Source organism: Sinocyclocheilus anshuiensis, unplaced genomic scaffold, assembly GCF_001515605.1.
Source record: "Sinocyclocheilus anshuiensis isolate Anshui unplaced genomic scaffold, SAMN03320099.WGS_v1.1 scaffold1319, whole genome shotgun sequence".
In the NCBI taxonomy this organism is placed as follows: domain Eukaryota; kingdom Metazoa; phylum Chordata; class Actinopteri; order Cypriniformes; family Cyprinidae; genus Sinocyclocheilus; species Sinocyclocheilus anshuiensis.
The window spans coordinates 249,305-257,009 of NW_015539910.1; positions in this window are offsets into that span (position 1 = coordinate 249,305).

A 7,705-nucleotide genomic window follows, 5' to 3' on the forward strand; every position below is an offset into this window, starting at 1 on the left:
GTCTGTGTGCATTGAATTTATTTAATACACGAGTTTCACAATTTGAGTTGAATTACTGAAATAAATGAACTTTTCCACGACATTCTAATTTATTGAGATGCACCTGTATATAGTATATGATTTTATATAAGGAAATACTTTTCATATATATATCATGTGTACATCTATTGCTAGTACATACTGTACATGCATACATACAGTATGTATACATATATGAATGTATGTGGTTATACAGTATACACAAACACAAGTTTTTAATGTTTTTTAACATGGCTGGCTTAAAATGAACCCACAATAGGTTATAAATAAAAAATCAGACACATAATTACTAGAGGCATGAGCAATAATAAAAAAAGGTGAACATTTATTAATAAGCTATTTAAAATGTTTATTATTTAATTATTATTTTTATTAATAATTAAGAACTTATTAAGAAATGTTCATTTATTGAACATATTAATAAATGTTAATTTCCAACCTACTTTGGGTTCATTTTAAGCAAGTTAATTTTTTTTAGCAATAGCTGAGTTAAATAAAACTACCCAGAAGGCTGGGCCAAAACAATCGCTGGGTTTGTGTTTAACTCACCATTTTTTAGAGAGAGAGAGAGTGTGTGTGTGTGTGTGTGTGTGTGTGTGTGTGTACTTGTTTATGCTACACTGTGGGGACCAAATGTCCCCACAAGGATAGTAAATCCTGAAATTTTTGACATTGTGGGGACTGGCATGCGTTCCCCACGAGGGGGAAAAAAAAATAGATGTGTTAGATAAATTATGTTTATCTGAAAGTGTAACAATGCAAACGTTTTCTGTAAGGGGTAGGTTTAGGGTTAGGGGATAGAAAATATTGTTTGGTTAGTATAAAAGTAATAGAAGTATATAGAAAGTCCCCACAATTCACAGAAACAAACGTGTGGGTGTGTGTGTGTGTGTGTGTGTTCTTTAACTCTTTTCGAATATAGATAGATACTGTTTTTCTTTTTCACATGTACTATCTGTTGTTTACAATAAAATTTGACATAAATGTTAAAACCCAGCCTCAAATAACCCCTTTGATTTGTCTCCCCTAATTAAAATTTGACAGCAGCATGGAGGAACCATGTCTAGAATAGAGCACGTACATAATTGATGCAACATAATCTAAAATGTGGTGCACGTTCTATAAAAAGCCAGTGTGACGTGCAGCCCTAAGCCAGTCCACCCGTTTGCAGCTGTAAGCCTGAATTGTTGAACAGCCACCACCCTTCATACTGTGAACTTTGTTGATTCCAGAGTGGCTCAGGATTTGGAGGCTTTGAGCTCTGGGGAAAATCATCACAGCGGAGCACATTGCCTGTCTCTTTATTTAATCACATAGTATGTCTCACATTCATGTGCTCGGGCTTTTCAGAAATGTGTTAAAGAATTCTTTCTCTTATAGCTTCTAAGTAATTACGGTAGTAATTACACAACCGTAGTTGACCATGGCTCTAGTACATTAGCTTTTTCAGTGAAATAATGTTTTTATCTGCGTGAATGAGCTCTCTTTTTCTTATACACTGGGATTTAGTTTGTCTCAGTGTAAGATCCAGCTTGGAAACATAGAGCTGTGATCATTGCCTCATTGTGCTATTCTCACCATGGACCTGAATCATGAGGACACAGTTGCCTGGCGACCTGCTGATGGGAAATATCTGCTAAAATATTAACAGGGGAGTTGTTTTTCCTCTAGACCTTCTAGAACGGTGTTTCTCAACCAGGGGTCCGTGGACCCCTAGTGGTCCTTGCCGTAAGGCCAGGGGGTCCATATAAAGTATGCATTTTTGTATAAATTTAGTATACTTTGACATGTTCCCATGAAAGAAAAATCCAATATAGCTGATGATATGGCCAAATACTGGACAAGTCAGCTAACTTGAATTATACTTGACTGTATTTGGTCCTCACAAAGACACACAAATGATACATATATGAGTCAATTTTGTTCTGGGGGTCCTTGAGGATGGTTCTGAATTGGACTGGGGTCCGGTACGCCAAAAGGTTGAGATCCACTGTTCTATAACATCTCATACAAGGCGTATACGTGCTAATACTGTATAGATTTCAATCAGTAAGGAAAAAAACATTAAGGCTGCTTTGCCTTGGCATATTACATCACCTGTTGGGAATCGTCCAGCTTTGGTGCTGTATGGATGATTTATTTTCGTCAGTATGATTAGATAATTCTTGCCTTTTGATGGAAGAGTACTGGATCTTATTGCATTTGTGTAGTCTGTTACCCACTTCTAACACACTCCAAGGAAATAAACAAGGGTGATGGGCTTCTGTTTGCTTTCACTGAACATGAGATTAATGTGTTTTTCCAAGTCAATTTGTTGTTTTATCTTCCAGGTCCTACATGTCTCATCTCATTGATTTTACTCTTTGCCACCTCACAAACAGGTCATTATGTATTCGTTTGCTTGTGTTTGTGTCAGTGTGTTTGTTTTGTCAGGAGTAATCTGGACAGAGGAAATGGGCCATTTCATTTGGACATTTGTTTCAGGGAATAGAAGAAGAGAGCTGCGGTGTTGATATAAGACTTGCTGTTGTTGGGTGGAGGTGTTTTCAGTGATTGGAAGTGTTAAAGGAATAGTTCATGAAGGATTGGAAATTTTGTTGTTTACTCAACTGTTTCAGTTCTATGCAGCTCTTATTTTGCATACGCTGAAAATATTTTGTTACCAAGGGCTGCCAAAAAGCCCTATAAAAGTAGTCCAAACAATTTATGTGTGACATTATGAATCCTCACGATGGGTTAGCTTAAACTGTTACTTCTAAAAATCTTTCCCTCATATCAAATCTCATTTGCTTTTGCCCATATTCAAACTTGACGCATGAACATGTTCCATGCCGCATTTGATGTCAATGACAGGAATGCCATTGATATTCACATGCAGTATTTCATCAACAAAATCAGTCATGAAAATTTTTGTTGCAAATGCAAAATCTGAACTGAAAAGATGCATCAAAAGATGATAACTAAACAAGTTTAATAAAAAAGTATATATAATTTTCTGGTGACTATAATTATAAGCTATTATCTTAGTCAAACTGACTAAAAAAGAATGAATATTACATGACTGTCAGACTCTGTTCCATGTTTTGTGTTTTGCTCCCCACGTGTTCCATGTCCTGGTTTTCCCATGTGTTATGTTTATGCCCTTTTTTGGTCCTTCTCGTTCCTGTCGTTGTTATGATTATTTAATGTGTTTCCAGGTGTTCCCCATTTAGTTCTATTGATCCCATGTGTGTCCCATTAGCTCCCTTATTATTAAGCTGTGTGTGTTTCCATGTTTCCTCGTCCGGTGTTGTTTATGTCAGCCTCCTCAGCTACGTGTGTTTTCCTGGTTTCCTTGATGTCATTAAAATCTCCTTGTTGATGTACTCCTCGTCTCCTCGCTCCGCACTCCCTCACAGTAGCAAATGTGACTATTACAAAATGTTTACTAAATTTAAAGGACATTTTTGTCAAAAGACAAATACTATTAATTGTGGATCCGAAGCTGATTTTGCATATTACGCTTACTATTTCTGCCAAAGCTATGGTAAAAACAGCAGTAGGCCTATGTTAGTATGCAATTATATTAGACCATGTGAAAAAAGTTTGAGAACAGAATGATATTATATTTAAGATTTTAGAGCTATAGCATAGGAATATTATACAAAAAACAACAAATTTAGTTCTGAAATTGAACCTCATAAGACTAACGGAGTGTGTCCACTGGCATGGAGCATAGGGGGCGTTTACAGTTTATTCCCTTTGACCATGGTCAGGTTAGCCGCCATATTGAATTTAACACAAGAAAACGAAGCTGAGGAATAGACTTGAAGTCTTTACAATGGCACACACTGTATAAAGTCCTAGTTCAAGTCATTTTCACAGCTTGCATCTTTCAAAACCGTTTTGTAGTTTTTGTCTACTAAAAGTGTTTTTTTTACATTACATTAGTTAAATGTCAACTAAATTTTGAGGACAAAAAAGATCCGTTGTCTACTGTCAATAGTGTAGAAGTCACATTCAAACCAAGCAGTTTTCTGTTGTTCAGCATGACGAATTCATTTGAAATTCACCCACAAAATTTTACCGAGCAACAGTAAATTTGACCCCACCTTTAGAATATAGACTATAAGTATGGACTATGTACAATGCGTGTTTGTTCATGTTGTTTGACAGCATCTGTACATTGTTGGCATTCATTATGAAAAAGAGCATCTTGAACATTCAGCAAAACATCTTCTTTTGTGTCTCACGGAAGAATAAAAGGAAGTAGGCCTAAATGATGACAGAGTTTTCATTTATAGATGAGCAATACCTTTAAAACACTGCTCTGTTGTGTATTCCGCGCCGTTCTCACTTACCGGAGCAGATTAGCAGAAATAATTGGTGTGGATCGGTACTTTCATCACATGGGTGTTCCAGGTGTGAAACAATCCCTGATTGTGTGAAGAAGTTGCTGATTGAGAGAAATCTGAACCTCCCCGGTGAGGTAACGTCCGTTTAAATAATGACTGCAGTCAATCACTTAGACATTGTGTTAATCAGTGAGGTACAGAGCCCAGCAGAAGAGAAGATGGAGGAGATTACTTCAGTAGGTAAAGAGAGAGAGAGAGACTAATCCTCCACGGTCCTATACTCTCCATCCAGCCGTTCATGTTTATCTATTCTGTGTGAGCGTGTGTTACTGTCTTTGCATGACTACATCAGCCTTATCAAAGACTCGGAAATAAAAATTTTAATTAACCTATATTAAAAGCAGGCCACTCTTCTTAATGAGTTCCCTGAATAATTAAACAGGCAAACTGGTGGATTTTCACACTTCATGTGCTTTGTTTGCTGGGAAAGTCCACAGTCACTCGACACCTGCAGTGACCCCGCTGAAATGATACGCCTCTGCTCCGGTTCCCCAGGCAAAGAATCGGTTTTAACCTCATATGTGATCTTGGTGTTTGAACAGTTGGTAGTTTCTTATCAAGCTTATTCTCAACAACTTGCGTGTCCATAAGAAATGACCCCTTGGCAGCCTCCACACCAGAAGACTTAACTGAGTCACAGACCCCGCCAGCTCCCCAGCCAGACGAACATAAGTGCTATCTGATGAAAGCGCATCACAGAAGGTTACAGTGACAGCCGCGGCGGAGAAAAAAAGACTAGTGTTAGATCATTTAAATGCTAATTATCCATTTTCAATCCCTCATAAACTTTAACTGCAAGCCTTTGAGATTTGAACAAAAATAACATCTTGAGAAAGGAGAAAGAACGGCCCCATGGGAGGTGAAGTCTTTTCATTTTCCTTTAAAAAAAAAAAAAAAAGTATCATTCACAAGAGGAAATTAACATGCTTTACCATTTCAAACCACCAGAGAATGAATTTCTTCCATTTCCAATCTGCACAGGTTTTACTTATTTATGCCACAGGCATCCTTGTCCTTGGTATTGCATATTGTATCCATTTATGAAGCAGTGCCATTTGAGATAATCACAAGCGTCAAGGCCATAAGTTAGGGACTGTGAAGTATTTTATTAATCACACAGTAGTAGCATGTGAAATACAACATAGAAGCTAAACCAGTGAAAACTGAGTCACTTTCCAGCTTAGTATATGTCGTGTACACAAATGTTTTCAATTCCTGTACTTCTTTTCATGAGTTACTTTTAAATGGGGTCATGAACTGAGAAATCAAAATTCCATTTATCTTTTGATATATAAGAGGTCATTGTGCTATAAAAACATCCCGTAAGTTTCAGAACTCAAAACTTTCTCGTTAGTCTAAAAACAGCTTATATTGAAGCCAGTCTGCCAAAAGACAGGTTGTGGAATGTGCCACTCTATTACAATAGTGTGCCTCAGCAGAAGATGATCAACGCCTGCTTCTACATCACTGCCTGTTTAGCCCCGCCCACCAATTCACGCACGTAGTAATTAAATGACAAGAGCGGCATACCCAGGTCTACACAGAAACCAAACAATAAACTTTATTTGATTAACTTTATTTTTAATGAAGTTTCAGACTGCATCAGTAAGAACTTGGTCCTTTGTTCACTGTTACTACAGATCATTTGATATGTACTGTATTTAAGTGTTTTTAACCTAAATCACAGCAGCGTCCATCTGTGAAGGATGTAAGCTGTCAAACATACACAACTGTTAGCCAATCATAGCAGTGGGCGTTTACTTCCGAGTCTACAATCCGCCACGCCTATTCAAACAGAGCGTTCCATTGAGGGGGGTCAAAAATAGCCTATTACTTCTGTATTATGATGTTTTTTGATGTATAAAGCATCAGAAACCTTTATTAATTAATTGTATGTACAGTTCTGAAGTATTAAATTAGGCAGCTGAATTAAATAAATCATTTTAAAAATTGTGTACAGTATGGTGTTTCCAAGCTCCTCTGTGGACTTGAGACCTTAAAACTGCTTGAAACTGGCAGTCAAGAGAAGAAAAACTGGCCTGCATTCCATATTTAGCTTTTGGAATATCGCCACTGATAAATTGTACATAAATTAATTGTATGTGTACAAGACTAAAGCATTAAATTAGGGAGCTGAATTAAAGAAAATTAATGAATAATGTTGTGTATAATATAATAAAATTGGCTACATCCAAGACAGGCCTAATTAATCCGGGTTTTCATAATGATATTTTTGAAAACAAACAATTGGTTTAATTCTGTAGGGCTAAAAATAAAAAAGTTCAAAGTTAAAAAGTTTATTGGTTATATTACAATTCAAAAATAAATGGGAAGCTGTTTTTTTCCAAAGACCACAAAATATGCACATCTCATCAATGTCAGAATTAGGGCAGCTATCGAATATTTTAGTAATTGAGTATTCTACCGATTATTCCATTGATTAATTGAGTAATCGGATAAGTAATTTTTCTTTATTAAAGAGCAATACTAGATATACAAGAGAAAATAAGATAGGTCTCTTAAAATAAACAACTAATTTGTTTCCTTTTTAGAAAAATAAATATTTTTACTGCTGAAATTGCATACATTAATTACCGTTAAAACTAAACCCATTTAATGAATTTAATTGCCAAATTACATTCAAAATGCAAATACAAATATATCAATAAAAAAATTAATTACTTCATTACACATTACTTTAAAAAAGGTAAACATTACAACCTAAAATTAAGTCATAAATCAAGAAGTGTAAAATTCAATTTCACATTGCTTTAAAAAAGGTACAAACTAAAACTAAGGCATAAATCAAAATAATAGTAATAAAAATAATAATACCTAAATATTGCATTTATGTCATGCAACTTAACTTTCAAGTTTCAGCCTAACTAAAGCTCAAGCATGACATAAGCCTTTACTGTCTTCTTGGAAGTCTTTGTGGCTTTTGTAAGAGGCAAAAGGTAACTTGGAACAAGAACAAGAGTCCATACACAATTTCTAAACACATTTTTCTGTAACATGAAATTAGAGTTATTTGGAGAATAAACCCTCTTAAATGTCTCTCTACGTACTGGTGTGTGTGTGTGTGTGTGTGCGCGCGCGTGTGTGTGTGTGTGTGTGTGTGTGTGTGTTGTGTGTGTGAAACTGGTTTTTGATATCCTTCATATTCTGTGTACTGGTCAGTTCACAGCAGTGATAGAAATGAATCTGTTCCAATAAGTTTAAATTGATTTGTACATTTTATGGGCATTTTTACCTTTATAAAGCCTTTTTTT